Source organism: Chiloscyllium plagiosum, unplaced genomic scaffold (genome assembly GCF_037043375.1).
Source record: "Chiloscyllium plagiosum isolate Xiang-an unplaced genomic scaffold, Cpla_swu_hap1 HiC_scaffold_28, whole genome shotgun sequence".
Lineage (NCBI taxonomy): Eukaryota > Metazoa > Chordata > Chondrichthyes > Orectolobiformes > Hemiscylliidae > Chiloscyllium > Chiloscyllium plagiosum.
Window position 1 is genome coordinate 20,921,964 of NW_028270166.1, and position 21,454 is coordinate 20,943,417.

Sequence of the window (21,454 nt, forward strand, 5' to 3'; positions counted from 1 at the left end):
TACACCATAACAGATGTTTTTCTCCAGTGAAGACAAGTAACCCTCAGGCAATTATTGAACTGTGGTTTTATCATAATCAGGTTGAAATCTTTGAGGAGAAAGTGAGGTCTGCAGATGCTGGAGATCAGAGCTGGAAATGTGTTGCTGGAAAAGCGCAGCAGGTCAGGCAGCATCCAGGGAACAGGAGAATCGACGTTTCGGGCATAAGCCCTTCTTCAGGAATGAGGAAAGTTTGTCCAGCAGGCTAAGATAAAAGGTAGGGAGGAGGGACTTGGGGGAGGGGCGTCAGAAATGTGATAGGTGGAAAGAGGTCAAGGTGAGGGTGATAGGTCAGACTGGGGTGGGGGCGGAGAGGTCGGGAAGAAGATTGCAGGTTAGGAAGGCGGTGCTGAATTCGATGGATTTGACTGAGACAGGGTGGGGGGAGGGGAAATGAGGAAACTGGTGAAATCCGAGTTCATCCCGGCACCTTCCCCTGCAACCGCAGGAGGTGCAAGACTTGCGCCCACACCTCCCCCCTCACCTCCCTCCAAGGCCCCAAAGGAAACTTCCATATCCGCCACAGATTCACCTGCACCTCCACACACATCATCTATTGCATCCTCTGCACCCGATGTGGCCTCCTCTATATTGGGGAGACAGGCTGGCTACTTGCGGAGCGTTTCAGAGAACACCTCTGGGACACCCGGACCAACCACCCAACCACCCTGTAGCTCAACATTTCAATTCCCCCTCCCACTCCACCAAGGATATGCAGGTCTTTGAACTCCTCCATCGTCAGACCACAACAAAACGACATTTGGAGGAAGAACGCCTCATCTTCCGCCTAGGAACTCTCCAACCATAAGGGATGAACTCGGATTTCACCAGTTTCCTCATTTCCCCTCCCCCCACCCTGTCTCAGTCAAATCCATCGAATTCAGCACCGCCTTCCTAACCTGCAATCTTCTTCCCGACCTCTCCGCCCCCACCCCAGTCTGACCTATCACCCTCACCTTGACCTCTTTCCACCTATCACATTTCCGACGCCCCTCCCCCAAGTCCCTCCTCCCTACCTTTTATCTTAGCCTGCTGGACAAACTTTCCTCATTCCTGAAGAAGGGCTTATGCCCGAAACGTCGATTCTCCTGTTCCCTGGATGCTGCCTGACCTGCTGCGCTTTTCCAGCAACACATTTCCAGCTTTTATCATAATCATACTTGTTGATGTCTCCATCTCATGTCTAAACATCAGCAGCAGGTCACTAGTTAGAAATGAATGTGCAGGAAACTTGAATAATGTTTTCCTTACTATCTTTGGGAAGCCAATCAGCAAGCCTGAATAATATGAGATCAGCAAACTCAGCACAAATCATATGTTGCATTCAGTTCTATTACCCTGATGTACTTACCTAAGGTATGATTTGTCTGATTAGTATCTCGGTACACGTGACAATAATAAATACAAATCAAATCATATTAAATCAAGTCACAGAGATGCTCCATTTTTGTTGCAGCAGCAGGAAGAGTGGGAGGGTCGACCAGGGGGCTGCTGGGAAGGTGAATCACTGATTTAAAAGCTTACCTCGTGAATAGGTGGAGCACACGTTGAGCAGGAGAGGACACAGGACTGCTGAGTAAGTGAGGTAATATATTTGGGTGGTTGCGTTACCCAAAACACTGCTTAGGTAGTGTATCCCACACATCCTTCTAAACAAAAAAAAGGCTCTGTGCCCCGGATTGGTAAGGTAACTAGATTTTTTAATTCTTTATTTTTCTACAGTTTCTTTGGGAATTTTGAATGGTGGGAATGGTGGTTAGGGCAGTTGAATGTTCCTCCTGCAGAATGTGGGAGGTAAGGGTCACCACTAGTGTCCCTGGTGACTTCCTCTGCAGGAAGTGCATCCAACTCCAGCTCCTCGAAAACCGCGTTAGGGAGCTGAAGCTGGAGATGGAGCTGGATGAACTTTGGATCATTCGGGAGGTGGAGGGGGTTATTGAGAGGAGTTACAGGAAGGTAGTCACACCTCAGAGGTGCAAGGAAAAGGCAGATGGGTTACAGTCAGGGGACAGAAAGGGAACCGGCAGACAGTGCAGGGATCCTCTGTGGCCGTTTCCCTCAACAACAAAAGTTTTGGATACTGTTGAGGAAGGGACTTACCAGGGATATGCCATGGGGCAAGGGTCTCTAGCATAGAGTCTGTCCTTGCTACTCAGAAGGGAAGGGGGAAGAGGAGCAGAGCATTAGTCACTGGTGGATTAGTTAGGGGGACAGATAGGACGTTCTGTGGGAATGAGAGAGACTTGCGGTTGGTGTATTGCCTCCCAGGTGCCAGGGTTTGTGATGTCTTGGATCATGTTTTTGGGATCCTTGAGGGGGAGGGGGAGCAGCCCCAAGTCGTAGTCCACATAGGTACTAATGACATAGGTAGGAAAAGAGATGGGGATGTAAGGCAGAAATTCAGGGAGCTAGGATGGTAGCTTAGCGCTAGAACAAACAGAGTTGTTACCTCTAGTTTGTTGCCTGTGCCACATGCTAGCGAGGTGACGAATAGGGAGAGAGAGGAGTTGAACACATGACTACAGGAATGGTGCAGGAGGGAGGGTTTTGGATACCTGGATAATTGGGCCTCATTCTGGGGTAGGTTGGACCTCTACAAACAGGATGGTCTACACCTGAACCAGAGGGGTACCAATATCCTGTGGCGGACATTTGCTAATGTTCTTTGGGAGGGTTTAACCTAATTCAGCAGGGGGACAGGAACATGAATTGTAGCTCCAGTGTACAGGAGGTTGAGAGTAGCGAGGTCAGAGATGAGGTTTCCAGATTGCAAGAGTTCACTGGCAAGCAGGGTGGTGGTTTGAAGTATGTCTACTTCAACATCAGGAACATCCGGAATAAGTGGGTGAACTTGCAGCATGGGTTGGTACCTGGGACTTCAATGTTGCAGCCATTTCGGAGACATGGATTGAGCAGGGACAGGAATGGTTGTTGCAGGTTCCAGGGTTTAGCTGTTTCAATAAGAACAAAGAAGATGGTAAAAGAAGGGAAGATATGACATTGTTAGTTAAGGACATTATTACAGTGACAGAAAGGATGGTTGAGGACTCATCTACTGACACAGTATGGGCTGAGGTTAGAAACAGGAAAGGAGAGGTCACCCTGTTGGGAGTTTTCTATAGGCTCCTGAATAGTTCCAGAGATGTAGAGGAAAGGATAGCAAAGATAATTCTGCATAGGAGTGAGAGGAACAGGGTAGTTGTTATAGGGTCTTTAACTTTCCAACTATTGACTGGAAATACTATAGTTCAAGTACTTTAGATGGGTCCATTTTTGTCAAATGTTCAGGATAGTTTCCTGACACAGTATGTAGACAAGCCAACAAGGGGGCGAGGCCGCATTCGATTTGGTACTGGGTAATGAACCAGGCCAGCTGTTAGATTTGGAGGTAGGTGAGCACCTTGGTGATAGTGACCACAATTTGGTTATGTTTACTTTAGAGATGTAAATGGAAAGGTATATACTGCAGGGCAAGAGTTATAGCTGGGGGAAAGGCAATTACGATGCGATTAGGCAAGATTTAGAACGCATAGGATGGGGAAGGAAACTGCAGGGGATGGGCACAATTGAAATGTGGAGCTTATTCAAGGAACAGCTACTGCATGTCCTTGATAAGTATGTACTTGTCAGACATGGAGGAAGTGGTCGAGCAAGAGAGTCATTGTTTTACTAAAGAAGTTGAATCTCTTGTCAAGAGGAAGCAGAAGGGTTATGTTAGGATGAGACATGAAGGCTCAGTTAGGACTTGAGAGTTACAGGTTAGCCAGGAAGGACCTAAACAGAGAGCTAAGAAGAGCCAAGAGAGTCATGAGAAGTCATTGTCAGGTAGGATAATGGAAAACCTGACAGCTTTCTATTGGTATGTCAGGAATAAAAGAATGGCTATAGAAAGATTAGGGCCAATCAAGCATAGTTGAGGGAAGTTGTGTGTAGAGTCCAAGGAGATGGGGAAGTGCCAACTTTTTTGTTAGGATTCACACTGGAAAAAGACAATGTTGTTGAGAAGAATACTGAGATACAGGCTATGAGAATAGACTGATGGAGGTTCACAAGGAAGAGGTGTTCGCAATTCTGGGGAGTGTGAAAATATATAAGTCCCCTGGGCCGGATGGGATTTATCCAAGGATTCTCTGGGAAGCTGGGGGAGATTGCAGAATTTTTGGATTTGATATTTATGCCGTTAATGTCTACAGGATTAGTACCAGAAAACTGGAGGATAGCAAATGTTGTCCCCTTGTTCAAGAAGGGGTGTAGAGACAATCCTGGTAATTATACACCAGCAAGCCTTCCATCGGTTATGGGTAAAGTGTTGGAAAAGGTTATAAGAGATAGGATTTATAATCATCTAGAGAGGAATAAGTTGATTAGGGAAAGTCAGCACAGTTTTGCGAAAGGTAGGTTGTGCCTCATAAACCTTATTGAATTCTTTGAGATGGTGACCAAACAGGTCGATGAGGAGAAAGTAATTGATGTGGTGTATATGGATTTTGGTAAGGCATTTGATAAGGCTCCCCACAGTAGGCTATTGCACAAAATACAGACGCGTGGTATTGAGGGTGAATTAATGGTTTGGATCATAAATTGGCTAGCTGAAAGAAGATAGAGGGTGGTGATTGATGGGAAATGTACTGAACTGTAATGTTCGTTGTTCTATGTTCTCAATATACAGCATGGAAACAGACCCTTCAGTCAAACATGCCAACCAAATATCCTAATTTAATCTAGTTCCATTTGCTAGCACTTGGCACATATCCCTCTAAACCCTTCCTATTCATATACCCATCCAGATGGCTTTTAAGTGCTGTAATTGTACCAGCCTCCACCACTTCCTCTGGTAGCTTATTTCATACACGTACCATACTCTGTGTGAAAAGGTTGCTCCTTCGGTCCCCTTTATATCTTTCCCCTCTCACCCTAAACCTATGTCCTCTAGTTTTGGACTTCCCCACCCCAGGGAAAAGACCTTGTCTATTTATCCTATCCAAGCCCCTCATAATTTTATAAATCATTGTAAGGTTACCCCTCAGCCTCCGCTGCTCCAGGGAAAACAGCCCCAGCCTGTTCAGACTCTCCCTATAGCTCAAGTCCTCCAACCCTGGCAACATCCTTGTAAATCTTTTCTGAACCCTTTCAAGTTTCGCAACAACCTTCCAATAGGAAGGAGACCAGAATTGCACGCAATATTCCAAAAGTGGCCTAACCAATGTTCTGTACAGCTGCAACATGACCTCCCAACTCCTGTACTCATTACTCTGACCAATAAAGGAAAGCATACCAAACACCTTCTTCACTATCCTGTCTACTGCGACTCTACTTTCAAGGAGCTATGAACTTGCACTCCAAGGTTTCTTTGTTCAGCAACACTCCTCAGGACCTTACCATCCCAGTCTGGTTTAATATTACAGTAGTGGACATTAGTACATCATTACTAATTTCAATTTTGTTCAAAATTCATGTTGGTATGCCTTTTGCTGTTGCATAGTGAACCAATGCAGAAGAAAGCATTAAATCCAATTCACAGCAGGAATCCTGCTTCATGTTCTGCCACCTCCAGCCAGTGACACTGAAACTAAATTAATATTCTTTCTCCTGCCACAGCTAACTCAGTTGGGAGTTACAACTAAGTCTGGGATCTTAAGATCTTAAGTCCACTTTGTAGAACATTGATTGTGTAAACCAATGGACTGCGGCTTGATATTATTTTAAAAATCACTTCAAGTAATTCAAAAGACTATTTTAAGAACATTGCCTTTAAAGCGTTAAAATAGCAGGTAGAAACATCTAAATGATTTCTTGCTAATACAACATTTTTAGAAATTAATTCTCTGTGTATGGGTGTCACTAGCAAGGCAAAATGTATTGTTCATCACCAGTTGTTCTTGAAAAGGTGGTCCTTTGCTCCACATGGAGAAGGTGTAATGTTGTTATGCAAAAGGAACAGCATGCAGGAGCAGAAAGTGTCTTTCATACTGCAATCAAGAAAATGCACAGAGCCATCAACAAATTAACAATTGTGAGATAAGCAGTTTACTTCATCCAGAAAGTTGTGGTAGAAGATCAAATGTAAGAGGCTGAAGAATGTCCAGACTCATTTTACTGAGGAACCCTCAGAAGTCACAAACAAAAAGCTGATTTTGTGTCACATTTGTTTCAATCATATCATGTCCTAAGTTGGACCTTCCATTACTAAATCACATTACTAAATCTTTTCTCTTATTCACCATATGATGACACTGAGATCTCTTGCTATAAATTCTGTGTATTATGATCCTGCTTCATAGCTACCTGATGAAGGAGTAGGCCTTTGAAAGCTAGTTCTTCCAAATAAACCTGCTGGATAAAAGAAAACTCGGCATGACATTGTGGGTCAAAGGGCCTGTTCTGTGCTGTACTTTTCTATGTTTTATATGAACTTTTCATTCTATGATCCCACTGTTAGAATAAGGTTACTGAATTTAACAATACAATTGCCAGGAACTGGTCAACAAGACACTGGTCAGCCAGAATTGAACTTTAAGCACGTGGTAAAGAAGACTGATAACACACTCCAAGACAAATTTAATAATAACGCTCAAAAGTTGTTGGACGGAATCCAGAAGGACAGGATGTACATGTATTTGGAAAGGCAAGGACTGACTAGGGATAGTCAACTGATTAGGGAAATCATGTCTTACAAACTTGATTGAGTTTTTTGAAGAAGTAACAAAGTGGATTGATGAAGGCAGAGCAGCGTACATGATCTATATGGACTTCAGTAAGGCATTTGACAAGGTTCCCCATGGGACACTGGTTAGCAAGGTTAGATCTCATGGGATTCAAGGAGAACTAGCCATTTGGATACAGAACTGCCTTAAAGATAGAAGACAATATGGTGGTGGAGGATTGTTTCTTACCTCATCAATGAGTGAAATCAGTGAAGGAATAAGGTGTTACACAATGAAACAAATCACAGAGCAGTAAGCAGATATCTCTGTTCCCAACACTCAAATACTTCACTCCTTTGTTGATTGCTCCCACCTTTGCAGCCATTCACTTGTACAAACATCTCCTCACCTGTCTCAAAGCTTGCTGCGTTTGATATGCTGTTCTGATGAAGAAGCCTTAACATAGCTAATGTAGACAGGCAGGAGGCTGGAAGAACACAACAAGCCAGGTAGCATCAGGAGTTGCGACGTTTCAGGTGGGACCCATCTTCAGGACTGGGGGTGAGTGTGGGGTAGCTGCAAATAAAGAGGATGAAGTGAGGACAGGTGAAGACAGATAAAGGGTACGACCTGTTTGGTCATTGGGAGGAAAGAATCTGGTGGGTGGCAGGGAAGAATGGAAGGGGAGGGGAGGGGATGGGAAGGGAGTCAGGGGATGGGAAGGGAGGTTATTTGAAATTGGAGAACTCAATGTTGAGTCCCTGGGATGTAATAAAGTTGAACCATTTTCTGCAACTTTTTCTGTAGGAGAAGAAAGTCACAAAAAGAAAAGAAATTAGATTACTTGCAGTGTGGAAACAGGCCCTTCGGCCCAACAAGTCCACACTGACCTGCCGAAGCGTAAACAACCCATACCCATTCTCCTACATTTATCCCTTCACCTAACACTACGGGCAATTTAGCATGGCCAACTCACCTAACCTGCACATTTTTGGATTGTGGGAGGAAACCGGAGCAGCCGGAGGAAACCCACGCAGAAACGGGTAGAATGTGCAAACTCCACACAGGGAGTCGCCTGAGGCGGGAATTGAACCCAGGTCTCTGGCACTATGAGGCAGCAGTGCTAACCACTGTGCCACTGTACCACCGTGCTGCCCACATGAGAATGTAAACCTAAAGAAAACCCATTCCCCTCTCCATACTCTACATTCACTTACTTACTCAGATCGACCAGGAAATGATGCTGATCCTGGGTGGAGGACGCTCCAGAAACACTGGAAATGGGAAGACTGGTGATTGCTTCTGTAACCTCCATCTCTTCTTCCTCTTGCTCACCAGGTGCTGGGACCTCAATATAGTCAAGGGTGGGAAATTATTCATGGCTTCCTCAGCTTTTATCTTTACAGTCCCTTCCCCTTTTTCTCCAGGTTCTCCATTACCAGTGCTTAACTTCAGTGATGGGGAACCATATAGAAATGATCATTCAAGTTAGAACTAATAGTCAAATGGAAAAGTGTGGGTTTATTTGGAAAAATTAGTATGGACTGGTTAAAGGAAAATCATAATTTGCTGGAGTATTTAAAGAGGTAACAGAGAGAGTTGATGAGGGCAAGACTATTGTTGTTTCACACTGGGACTTCCAACAGGCATGTGATATACACCACACAACAGACTAGCAAGGAAAATGATAGGTCGTGGAATAAACAGGAAAGAAACAACTTGAATACAAACAGAACATAGAACAGTACAGGCCCTTCAGCCCTCAATGTTGTGCAGACCTTTTATCCTACTCTAAGATCAAACTAACCTACATATCCACATTTTACTATCATCATGTGCCTATCCAAGAGTTGCTTAAATGTCCCTAATGTATCTCACTCTACTACCACTGCTGGCAGTGCATTCTACACACCCACCACTCTCTTATGTAAAGAACCGACCTCTCCCCTAAACCTTCCTCCAATCACCTTAAATTGTTTCACCTCATGAAAGCTGTTTCCACCCTGGGAAAATAATCTCTGGCTAACCACTCTATCTATGTCTCTCATTATTGTGTACATCTCTATAAAGTCACCTCTCATCCTGCTTCGCTCCAATAAGAAAAGTCCTAACTCCCTCAATAAGACATGCCCTCCAGTCCAGGCAGCATCTTGGTAAATCTCCTCTGCACCCTTTCTAAAGCTTCTGCATCATTCCTATAGTGAGGCAACCAGAACTGGACACAATATTTCAAGTGTGATCTAACCATGGCTTTATAGAGCTGCAACATAACCTCACAGCTCTTAAACTCAATCCCCCTGCTATTGAAAGCCAATATACCACATGCCTTCTTCACAACCCTATCAACTTGGGTGGCAACTTTGCGGGATCTATGGAAATGGACCCCAAGATACTTCTGTTTCTCCACACTGCCAAGAACCTTGCCTTTAACCATGTAACCTGCATTCAAATTTGACCTTCCTGAATGAATCACTTCACACTTTTCCAGGTTAAACTCCTTCCACCAGTTATCAGCCCAGTTCTGCATCCTGTCAATGTCCAGTTGCAAGCTATGACAGGCCTCCACACTATTCTCAACTACACCAACCTTAGTGACATCAGCAAATTTACTAACCCACCCTTCCACTTCCTCATCCAAATCATTTATAAAAATCACAAAGAACAGAGGTCCCAGAACTGATCCCTACAGAACACCACTGGCCACCGAGCTCCAGGTTGAAATACTTTCCGTTTACCACCACCCTCTATCTTCTATGAGCCAGCCAATTCTGTATCCAGACAGCTGGATTCCCCTGTATCCCATGCTTCCTTCCTTTCTGAATGAGCCTACTATGGGGAACCTTATCAAACACCTTGCTAAACACAACACATCCATACACAACACATCCACTGCTGTTCCTTCATCAACATGTTTTGTCACATCCTCAAAAAATTCAATGAGGATTGTGAGGCATGACCTGCCCCTCACAAAGCCATGCTGACTATCTCTAATCAAACTATGCTTTTCCAAATAATCATAAATCCTGTCTCTCAGAATCCTCTCCAATAATTTGTTTACCACAGACATAAGACTGACTAGTCTATAATTCCCAGAGTTAAACTTATTTCCTTTCTCGAACAAGGGAATAACATTTGCCGATCTTCAATCAACTGGTACTACTCCAGTGGAGAATGAGAACACAAAGATCATTGTCAAAAGCCCAACAATCTCTTCCCTCACATCCCATAGTAACCTTGTGTATATCTCGTCTGAAAAAAGACACTTATCTGTGCTAATGTGCTTCAAATTCCTAGCACATCCTCCTTCTTAACATCAACATGTATAAGCATATCAACCTGTTTCATGCTGTCCTCACAAGCAACAAGATGCCTCTCACTAGTGAATACTGAAGCAAGGTTTTCATTAAGGACATCCCGACCTCCTCAGACTCCAGGCACAAGTTCCCACCACTATCTCTGATTGGCCCTCACTCTGGCCATCCTCTTGTTCCTCACATGGATGTAAAAGGCCTTCAGGTTTTCCTTAATCCAACCTGCCTTCTAGCTCTCCTAAGTCCATTCTTCAATTCCTTTCTGGCCACCATGTAACCATCCAGAGCCCTGTCTGGTCTTTGCTTCCTCAACCCTCTTCCTTCTTCAAGATTCCTTCTTCCTCTTGACTAGATGTTCCACATCCCTTGTCATCCAACGTTCCTTCACCCTACCATCCCTTCCTTGCCTCAGTAGGACAAACATGTCCAGCACTATCAGCAAGTGCTTCCTAAACAGCCTCCACATTTCTGTCAGCATTTCTCCGAGAATATCTGCTCCCAATTTATACTCCAAAGTTCCCGCCTAATGGCATTGTAATTCTCCCTCCCCCCGTTAACTCCAGGAAGGATAGGAGGGATAGGCAGGCAGTGCAGGTGTCTCCTGTGGTTATCCCCATCTCAAACAAGTATGCTGTTTTGGAAAATGGAAGGGGTGATGGACTCTCAGGGGAATGTAACATGAACAGCCAAGTTTCTGGTACCAAGAATGGCTCTAATGTAATGAGGGGTACATCGGGCTCCAAGCAATCGATTGTGTTAGGGGATTTTCTAGTCTGAGGCACAGACAGATCTTGCTGCAGCCAGCAGCAAAAGATCAGAATGGTGCGTGATGCCAGGATCAAGGATATCTTGGAGAGAGTGCAGAATATTCTCAAAAGAGAGAGGGACCAGCAGGAGGTCGTTGTATACATTGGAACTAGCAACATAGGAAGGGAAAAGAGGAAATTCTGAAGGGAGAATATAGAGAGTTAGGCAGGAATTTAAAAAGGAGGTCTTTGAGAGTAGTAATATCTGGATTATTCGCATACTACAAACTAGCGAGGATAGGAATAGGAGGATAGAGCAGATGAATGCATGGCTGAGGAGCTGGTGCAGGGGAGAAGGATTCACATTTTTGGATCATTGGAAGCTCTTTTGGGGTAGAAGTGACCTGTAAAAGAAGGACAGATTGCATCTGAATTGGAAGAGATATACTGGCAGGGAGATTTGCTAGAGCTGCTCGGGAGGATTTAAACTAGTCAGGTGGTGGTGGTGGGGGTTGGGGTGGGGGTGAGGTGGACGGAGATAGTGAGGAAAAAGATCAATCAGAGACTGGTACAGTTGAGAAAACAAGTGAGTCAAACAGTCAGGACAGGCAGGGACAAAGCAGAGAACAAGTTAGGACTGATAAATTAAATTGCATTTCCTTCAATACAAGAGGCTTAACAGGGATGGCAGATGAACTCAGGGCATGGTTAGGAACATGGGACTGGGATATCATAGCAATTATAGAAACGTAACTCAGGGATGGACAGGACTGGCAGCTTAATGTTCCAGGATACAAATGCAACAGGAAGGATAGAAAGGGAGGCAAGAGAGGAGGGGGAGTGGCGTTTTTGATAAGGATGACATTACGGCTGTGCTGAGGGAGGATATTCTTGGGAATACATCCAGGGAAGTTATTTGGTGGAACTGAGAAATAGGAAAGGGATAATGACTTTATTGGGATTGTATTATAGATACCCTAATAGCAGGAAATTGAGAAACAAATTTGTTAGGAGACCTCAGCTATTTGTAAGAATAATAGAGTGGTTATGATAGGGGATTTTAGCATTCCAAACATAGGCTGGGTTAAGGGTTGAGATGGAGAGGAATTTGTTAAGAGTGTACAAGAAATGTTTCTGATTCAGTATTTGGATGTACCGACTAGAGGAGGTGCAAAACTTGACCTACTCTTGGAAAATAAGGCAGGGCAGGTGACTGAGGTTTCAGTGGGGAAGCACTTTGGGGTCAGTGACCATAACTCTATTGGTTTTAAAATAATGATGGAAAAAGATAGACTAGATCTAAAAGTTGAAGTTCTGAATTGGAGAAAGGCCAATTTTGACAGGATTAGGCCAGAACAGTCAAACGTTGATTGGGTGCGGATGTTCGCAGGTGAAGGGACGGTTGGAAAATGGGAAGCCTTCAGAAATGAGAGAACAAGAATCTAGAGACAGTATATTTCTTTTAGGGTGAAAGGAAAGGCTGGTAGGTGTAGGGAATGCCAGATGTCTAGAGAAATTCAGGTTTAGGTTAAGAAAAAGAAGGAAGCATGTGTCAGATATAGACAGCAGAGATCGAGTGAATCCTTAGAAGAGTTTCAAGGCAGTAGGAGTATACTTAATCAGGAGGGCAAAAAGAGAACATGAGTTAGTGTTAGCAAATAGGATTAAGGAGAATCCAAAGGGATTTTATAAATACATTAAGGACAAAAGGGTAACTAGGGAAAAAATAGGCCCTCTCAAAGATGAACAAGGCAGCCTTTGTGTGGAACCACAGGAGATGGGGGTGAAGCTAAACGGACACTTTGCATCAGTATCTACTGTGGAAAAGGACATGGAAGATATAGAATGTGGGGAAATAGATGGTGACATCTTGAAAAATGTCCATATTACAAAGGAGTAGGTGCTGGATGTCTTAAAATGCATAAAAGTGAATAAATCCCAGGACCTGATGAGGCGAACCTTAGAACTCTCTGGGGATCTAGAAAAGTGATTGCTGCGCCCCTAGCTGAGATGTTTAGATAATTGATAATCACAGGTGAGGTGCTGGAAGACTGGAGGTTGACGAACGTGGTGCCACTATTTAAGAAAGGTGGTAAGGAAAAGCCAGGGAACTATAGACCGGTGAGTCTGACATCGGTGGTGGGCAAGTTGTTTGAGAGAATCCATGTATTTGGAAAGGCAAGGACTGATTAGAGATAGTCAACATGGCTCTGTGCGTGGGAAATCATGTTTTACGAACTTGATTGAGTTTTTTGAAGAAGTAACAAAGAGGATTGATGAGGGCAGAGTGGTAGACATGATCTATATAGACTTCAGTAAGGCTTTCAACAAGGTTCCTCATGGGAGACTGGTTAGCAATGTTAGATCTCATGGAATACAGGGAAAACTAGCTATTTGGATAAAGAACTCGCTCGAGGGTAGAAAACAGAGGGTGGTGGTGGAGGGTTGCTTTTCAGATGGAGGCCTATGACCAATGGTTTCCCACAAGGATCGGTGCTGGGTCCATGACTTTTGTAGTTTATATAAATGATTTGGATTTGAACATAGGAGGTATAGTTAGTAAGTTTGCAGATGACACCAAATTTGGAGGTGTAGTGGACAGTAAAGAAGGTTACTTCAGAATATAATGGGATTTTGATCAGATGGGCCAATGGGCTGAGGAGTGTCCAACTGAGTTTAATTTAGATAAATTCGAAGTGCTGCATTTTGTAAAAGCTAATCAGAGCAGGACTTATACACTTAATGGTAAGGTCCTGGGGAATGTTGTTGAACAAAGAGACCTTGGAGTGCAGGTTCATAGCTCCTTGAGAGTGGAGTCACGGGTAGAAAGGATAGTGAAGGCAGCATTTGGTATGCTTTCCTTTATCGGATAGAGCATTGCGTTGGGAGGTCTTGTTGCGGCTATACAGGACATTGGTTAGACCACTTTTGCAATATTGTGTGCAATTCTGTCTCCCTTCCATTGGAAGGATGTTGTGAAACTTGAAAGGTTTCAGAAAAGATTTACAAGGATGTTGCCAGGATTGGAGGATTTGAGCTATTGGGAGAGGTTGAAAAGGCTGGGGCTGTTTTTCCTGGAGTGTTGGAGGTGGAGGGGTGACCTTGTAGAGTTTTACAAAATCATGAGGGGCATGGATAGGGTAAATAGGCAAAGTCTTTTCCCTAGGGTTGGGGAGTCCAGAACTAGAGGGCATAGGTTTAGGATGAGAGGGGAAAGATATAAAAGAGACCCAAGGGGCAACCTTTTCACGCAGAGGTTGGTATGTGTACAGAATGAGCTGCCAGAGGAAGTGGTGGAGGCTGGTACAATTACAACATTTAAAAGGCATTGGGATGGGTATATGAATAGGAAGGGTTTGGAGGGATATAGGCCAAGTGTTGGCAAATGGGACTAAATTGGGTTGGGATATCTGATCGGCATGGATGAGTTGGAAGAAGGGTCCATTTCTGTGCCGTACATCTCTATGACTCTAAATATCTTCCCATACCGTCTGCTCCTATTCCTCTCCATGACTAGAGTAAAGATCAGGGAATTGTGATCAGTATCACTGAAATGCTCTCTCACAGAGATCTGACACCTGATCTGGTTTGTTGCCAAGCACCAAATCTAATGTGGCCTCCCCTCTAGTCAGCCTATCTGCATACTGAGTCAGGAATCCTTCCTGGACACACCAGACAAAAACAGCTCCATCCAAACTATTTGCACAGAGGAGGTTCCGTTCAATATTCGGGAAACTGAAGTCAGCTACGACAACAATCCTGTTACATTTGTACCTTTCCAAAATTTGCCTCACAATGTGCTCCTCCATGTCTCGTTTATATTGGGGAGTCTGTAGAAAACTCCCAATAAAATGACCACTCCTTTCCTGTTTCTGATTTCCACCCATACTGACTCTGTAGACAAACCCTCCTCGATGATCTCCCTTTCTGCAGCTGTTATACAATCCCTGGTTAGCAATGCCGCTTCCCCATCTCTTTTACCTCCCTCCCTATTCCTTTTGAAACATCTAAACCCCGGAACATCCAACAACTATCCCCGCTCCTGTAATAACCAAGTCTCTGTAATGGCCACAATGTCATTGCTCCAAGTACCGATCCATGCTCTACGTTCATTACCCTTATTCCTGACACTTCTTACGTTAAAATAGACACACTTCAACCCATTACACTGACTGCGACTTTGCCCTAACAACTGTCTATCCTTCCTCACAGACTCTCTGCATGCTGTATTTGCCTGTTCACCAGCCATCCTATCCTCTGATCCATAGCTCCAGTTCCCATCCACCTGCCAGTCTAGTTTCAACCCTGTTGAAGAGCTCTAGCAAACCTCCCGCCCAGGATACTGGTGCCCCTCCAGTTTAGGTCCCACCTTCCCCAGAAGGTATCCCAATGATCCACATCTGAAGACACCCCCCCTTCTACTCAGCCTTGCAGCTATGTGTTCAGCTGCACTCACTCTCTGTTCTCAGTCTCACTAGCCCGTGGCACCTGTAGCAATCCTGAGATTACTACCCTGCTCATTCTGCCTTTTAGCTTCCAACCTAACTCCCTATATTCACTTTTCAGGTCCTCATCCCTTTTCCTAGCTATATCATTGGTACCAATGTGTACCACGACTTCTGGCTGTTCACCCTCCCTCTTTAAGATTCGATCCAAGACATCCCTGTCACTCTTCCCCGGGAAGCAACATACCATCTGGGAGTCTTGGTCACGACTGCCCGAATATATAAGTTCATTTATTCAGCGGTTCCCATGTTGGCATTAGATTAGATTACATTACATTACAGTGTGGAAACAGACCCTCCGGCCCAACAAGTCCATACCGATCCGCCGAAGCGCAACCCACTCATACCCCTACATTTACCTCTTACCTAACACCACGGGCAATTTAGCATAGCCAATTCACCTGACCTGCACATCTTTGGACTGTGGGAGGAAACCGGAGCACCCGGAGGAAACCCACGCAGACATGGGGAGAATGTGCAAACTCCACACAGTCAGTCGCCTGAGGCGGGAATTGAACCCGGGTCTCTGGCGCTGTGAGGCAGCAGTGCTAACCACTGTGCCACCGTGCCGCCCTCATAGGCTTCTGCTCTTGTTCAGCCTTCGCTCTGCTGATTCATGAGATAAGTATGTAACATTCAGATTTACCTTCCCAGTTGCCCCCTGGATCGCGCTCTCCTAACTCCTGCTGCTGAAATAGACAATAACAGTGAATGAGTATTTTTTAGGCTGAAGGATGGTCTGTACCAGAGTTCCCTAGGGGTTCGTATTGGGACCCTTGCTTTTCCTGATAATGATCTAGACCTTGATGTGTAGAGGGTGGCACAAAACTTGAAAGATCTGCAATCTGTGAAAAGGACAGTGTACAATTTTAAAAAGGTATTGACTATTTGGTGGAGTGGGCAGGCAAGTGGCAGATGAAGGTCTATGCAGAGAAGTGTGAGGTGATACACTTTAGTACAAAGAACATTGAGAGACAAAATAAACTAAAGAGTACGATTCTAAAGGGTATGCTGGAGCAGAGAGGTCTGGGTAGACATTCCTATGTAATTAAAATGGTGTCAGAGAGTGGGGACACTAAACAACGTTTTATTTGTAATTAATACATGTGACAATAAATCAAATAAAGTCAAATCAAGTCAGGTAGAGAGATCTGTCAATGAAGCATAAATTATTTTAAACTTCATTTATAGGGGCATATAGTACAAAGGCAGGGAAGTTATGCTGAACTTATAGAGGACACAGGCTAGACCTCAGCTGGGTACCACACTATAGGAAGGATATAAATACATCGGAGAAAGTGCAGAAGAGATTTCCAAGAATTGCTCCTGGAATGAGAAACTTCACATATGAAGATACTTTGGAGAAGTTGTGACTGTTGTACTTGAAGAAGAGAAGGCTGAGGGGAGATTTGATAGGTTTTCAAAATTGTGAGTGTGTCTCGACAGAATAGTTAAGGAGAAACTATCCCTGCTTGGAAAATGATCAAAACCTAGAAGGCACAGTTTCAAAGTGTTTTGTAGAAAAGCAAATATGAGGTGAGAGAAAAAAAAACTTTTTCCGCAGCAACACAGTGAGTAGCCTGGGTTTGGAATGCATTGCCTGGAAGTATGGTGGAGGCAGAATCAATTGAGGCATTCAATAGGATATCGAATGATTATTTAAATAGAAATGTGCAGGCTGATGAGGAAAAGGCAGAAATTTGACACTAAGTTAAAATATTCAACGAGACAGGGCAAACATGATGGGCTGAATGACCTCCTTCTGTACTGTAACAATTTTGTGGTTCCATTAAAGATGAAGCTTTGGAGTGGAAACCTTTTCCAAAAATGCAATGGCCCTTGCTCTATGTCTACCAAGCACCAGCTCAGAAATCAGAACTAATGGTCAGGAGGTATCCCAGGGGATTGACCAGCAGGTTCAAGAGTCAGTGAAAAGGGAAATGCAGGAAAATAATTTCCATTTTGCAGTCCAGGTCACTGTTCTGTTGAGAATGGAGATGCAGCTTTTAGTGGCCCAACCTACAGATGGAGATTCCTTGGTGAGGTGTTTTTTGGGATATCGAATGACCTGTTTAAGTTTAACCACAAAACAGTGAGATGTCGGTTGAGTTCTGTTCTAGCATGTGCCCCACTCTACCCAGTGACCTCTGCAGCCTGCAGCCTACCATGAAGCATATAGTCACCTCTGTGGATACTGCAGCTCTGACCTACACACAGGAGTTTGTGTCACCAGCTCTTTAAAGGAAGCTCAGTCTAGGTGTCACTCAATCCTTAGCCTTCTCAGTAGCTGCTTGCTTCTAAATGCTGAGGATTATATTGCTGTGGGATTCCAAAAGATTACTGAACCACCATAGTCAGCTCCACTGCAACTCACTGTCAGTGAGGGCCTGCAGGTCCATGGCAGGAAGAGTAAGAATACTATCCTTTCTGAGGATGACAGGAGATCTGCTCCCACTCCACCCACTCAACCACACCCACAATGTAGCTTGCAGGTTAGTGAGCTAGACCAAGCTGGTCTCTGCTGGTCCTGAGCTGTGAGAAATCAGCAGCCATTCATTCGAGAGCTGTCACCTGAGCATCCATAGACATCCCCCAACTTTAGCTAAAGCACAGAGTAGTGCTTCGTAGAGTGAGTAGCTTAGAGTTACAACAGATCTCCAGGCAAGAATCTCCAATTCATTACAATGCTGAGCAGCATAATCACAATTGGTTATATCCCTGGATGAGGAAAGATCAAGTGTCACCTCTCAGTTGCTCGTAACAAGGTTAATTTTTTTTAAAAAAATCCTTCCCCCATGAATACCTTTTCCAAATCCAAACGTATTTATGTTTTTAAAGAAGCCAAATTTACCAGGCATACTGAAGTTAAAGAAGGGGTGGATATATAACCTACCAACTGTCAGAAAAGACAAGAAATGCGAGACACATATACACAGATTAGAAAACTGAATTGAATTAAAAGATAATGGGTTAAATAAATCTGAATCAGACTTTGGGTTCTGAAAAGATTAAAATATGCAATGTTGCAGCTGTTAAGTCAAATGACATAGCAATGTTGATGTTGGTATGAAACAGTTGATTTTAAGATTCAAGATAGAAAGTTTGAGTTATAATGAAAGGCTGAAAAGGCTGGGACTTTATTCCTTGGAGTGTAGGAGAATGAGGGGTGACCTTAAAGAGATCTATAAAATCAAGAGAGGCATCGATCATGTAGATAGCCAACAGCTTTTCTCTATAGTAGGAGAATCTAACACTCGCAGGGATAGGTTTAAGGTGAGAGGGTGAGGTACAAAAGGGTCCGGAGGTGATTTTTTCACCCAGATGGAGGTGAGTATCTGGAATGACCTCCCAGAGTTATTGGTGGAGGCAAGTACAATTTTGCCATTTAAGAAACATTTGGACAGGACATGGATGGGCTAGGTATGGAAGGATATGGACCAAAAACAGGCAAATGGGGCTAGATTAATTATGAAAACTGGGTGGCATGGACAAGTTGGGTTGAAAAGCTTGTTTCCATACTGTAAGTCTGTATGACTCTATGATTCATGCCTCAGTGTCTAGCTGATACGTATTTGACCAGGACCTTTTGCTGACGACTTCACTAGTTTGTCTGTGTTCCAGCTCTCAGAGCAAGAGAGTCTGTTTTGTTTACCTGCCTTGTCTGATTTCTGTCTTCTTCATGGAGTAGCCTTCACACACATCAGCACATCAGCCCCCAACACACAGAGGGCAGAAAGTGAGGACTGCAGATGCTGGAGAGTCAGAGTTGATAAAGTGTGCCATGCTTTATCAACGTTAACAGACAGAGGCCAAGGGTTGCAGGTGTTTTTTAATGTCTCTATTTTTATATATTTCTGAAACACAAACATCTGTAGCTCGGTATATAATCAACAGAATATAGTTTTCTCCTGGTGGGGTGAGGGGGGAGGAAGAATGTTAGTCAGTGCCTAATTATCTCTTCCTTTTAAGTCACTCTGTTTGAAAATTCCCTGACACTTTACACAGCCTTTTCCAGACTACCACTGAATTTACATTAACAGTGATCTTTCGCTTTATATCCTGTTTCGAAAGTCACATGTTGTGTTAAAAGTTCAATATGTCTATCAGTCATCTGATGTTATGACCTATTGGTATGACATGTAAGCGTAAGAGTTAAGATGATTTGGTGTTGTATTAACAATATAGTTTTACTACTTAATGGAAGTGTTCACCAGTGAGATACTGTCTGATAGTCCTGGTTGCTCACAAATGGAAGTCTTACTGCAGGTTTTGCTGTATCCCAGGAAATGTTGCTGTCTCACTATCTTGCTTTCATTGCAAGCTGCAATTTTGAAGAATGCAGTAAGGAGCAGTGATCCAAGAGATTTACAGTAGTTAGTGCTGAAGGATGTACCAAGTTTCAGCAAGAGTCCATGAGTGGCACTATCATCCAAGTCAATGGGCCTTTACTGCAAAGGATTATTGAGTGGTCTTTTCCCTCAGTGTTATTTCTGTTTTTAAGTTGTTAAGATACAAAGACAAGTTGAGGTTATATTTGCTTTGCAGGGTCTAAACTTGTGTAGGGGTATTAAGTGATTGCTGTAGTTGCTAAATTTAAGATTCTAGGAAGATGGTAGTGATAATGACTAATGGAAATGGGCAGTGAATCTTCCGTTATGATTTTCAGTATGTTAGCACTTTATTTTCACTGAATGTGATCCTCAAAATTCAGCTCAGTAATTCTTAAGGAAGGAAAAAATATCCTCGCCCACAGCATCTTTGAAAAGGCATTCGAGACCTGCCCTAGGAAGTCTTTTGTGCATACTTAGATATATTGATTAACATTTTCCAAACAGCACCTTCCAAACCCTTGACCACAGTCATTTGAAGGACAAGGGCAGGAGATGATGGGATCACCACCACCTGCAAATTCCTCTCCAAGCCATTCATCATTCCTTCATTGTTGTTGGGTCAGAATCCTGAAATTCCCTCCTTAACAACATTGTGGGTCAATCTATAGTACAGGGACTGCAGTGGTTTAAGAAGACACCTTATCACCATCTTCTTAAGTGCAACTATGGGTAGGCAATAAAGGCATAGCCAGCAGTACCCATGTCCTATGAGTGAATAAAGAAACAGAAAGTGTACAATAAATATATATAATAAACTAACTGCAATAAACACAGGCCAAAAAGCATTTTTAAGAAACAGGAGACCAGCAGCAATCATTGTAAGAGATGTAAAGATGTCTAATAAAATGCCCTAAAGAAGTAAATGGGTTCAGTGATCCATGAAAGCACTCACCCTTTAATGCATACACAGACATCCAAAAGTTTACACATCCATCTGAAGTCTATAAATGGGACCAAATCCTGTAACTAGCCAAATAATTGCCTTTCTGAGAAAGGCAGCTTCAGGAAAGCAGAACAGTCCGAAGTTCTGTATTTCCTGCATAGCTGTCAACATGAGTTGCCACAAACAGTTGGCAGTGATGCAATGTGTCTCACTGATTCCAGGAACTCACCCCTTTTGTAGAAAACTGTAATGTCAGATTCAGAGTTACAATCATAATCCTATGTAGTGCCGATGTGAATAATTCAGACATGTTACACACCTCAAGTTAAATTTCTCAGCCCATGAAATGACATTCTTGAAGTACCTCCCAAGAATTTTACTTTCTCAATATACGCACATATATGAAAAATGACGCTCAGTAAATTGACATCTTTCTTTTATCCAACATACTTGAGGAATTTGTATTCTGGACAACAAACATTCCCTTAGAGCAGAAACAAACCTTTGATGGTCAAAACGCTCAGACTACCTAAGGTACTTGGCTGATTACCAAATGCTAACCTATGGGAGACAAATGTCACTCTAACCATTTTCCACTGAGACCCTTTCTATACAATGACTTCATTTGATCAAAGAAGCAGTCACTTAGATTACCTAACCTGTGGGCTATGTACGCACCTCGGACGTTCAATGATCCTATTTAATGCACTTTGATACCTAGTTAAAATTAGCTCAACATGGGTTTCCTTAAACAGTGATTCCGTTCATTTACTCAGGAGGGTCAAGTTCTGGTGAATTGAAATGAATGATTTCTTTTATAAAGTGGAGAGTTTATTTAGAATCAGGATACACTAAACTGGATGGAATTCTAACTTTAGAGCTCACCATAAACTAATTTAGGTGCGAAGCTCTACTGTAAATACTGACAGCTAAAA

The 21,454-nt window shown here is 43.4% G+C and overlaps 1 long non-coding RNA gene across 1 annotated transcript; it reads right to left on the reverse strand.

Moving 5' to 3' along the window:
• Window positions 1–1,685: 1,685 nt before the first annotated feature.
• On the reverse strand, window positions 1,686–20,597 carry LOC122565100 (uncharacterized). The gene is made up of 3 exons (XR_006316084.2): window positions 20,529–20,597; window positions 7,093–7,259; window positions 1,686–2,990 (listed from the first exon to the last, which is right to left on the reverse strand). It is a non-coding gene; the product is annotated as an uncharacterized LOC122565100 (long non-coding RNA).
• Between the last annotated feature and the right edge of the window lie 857 nt (window positions 20,598–21,454).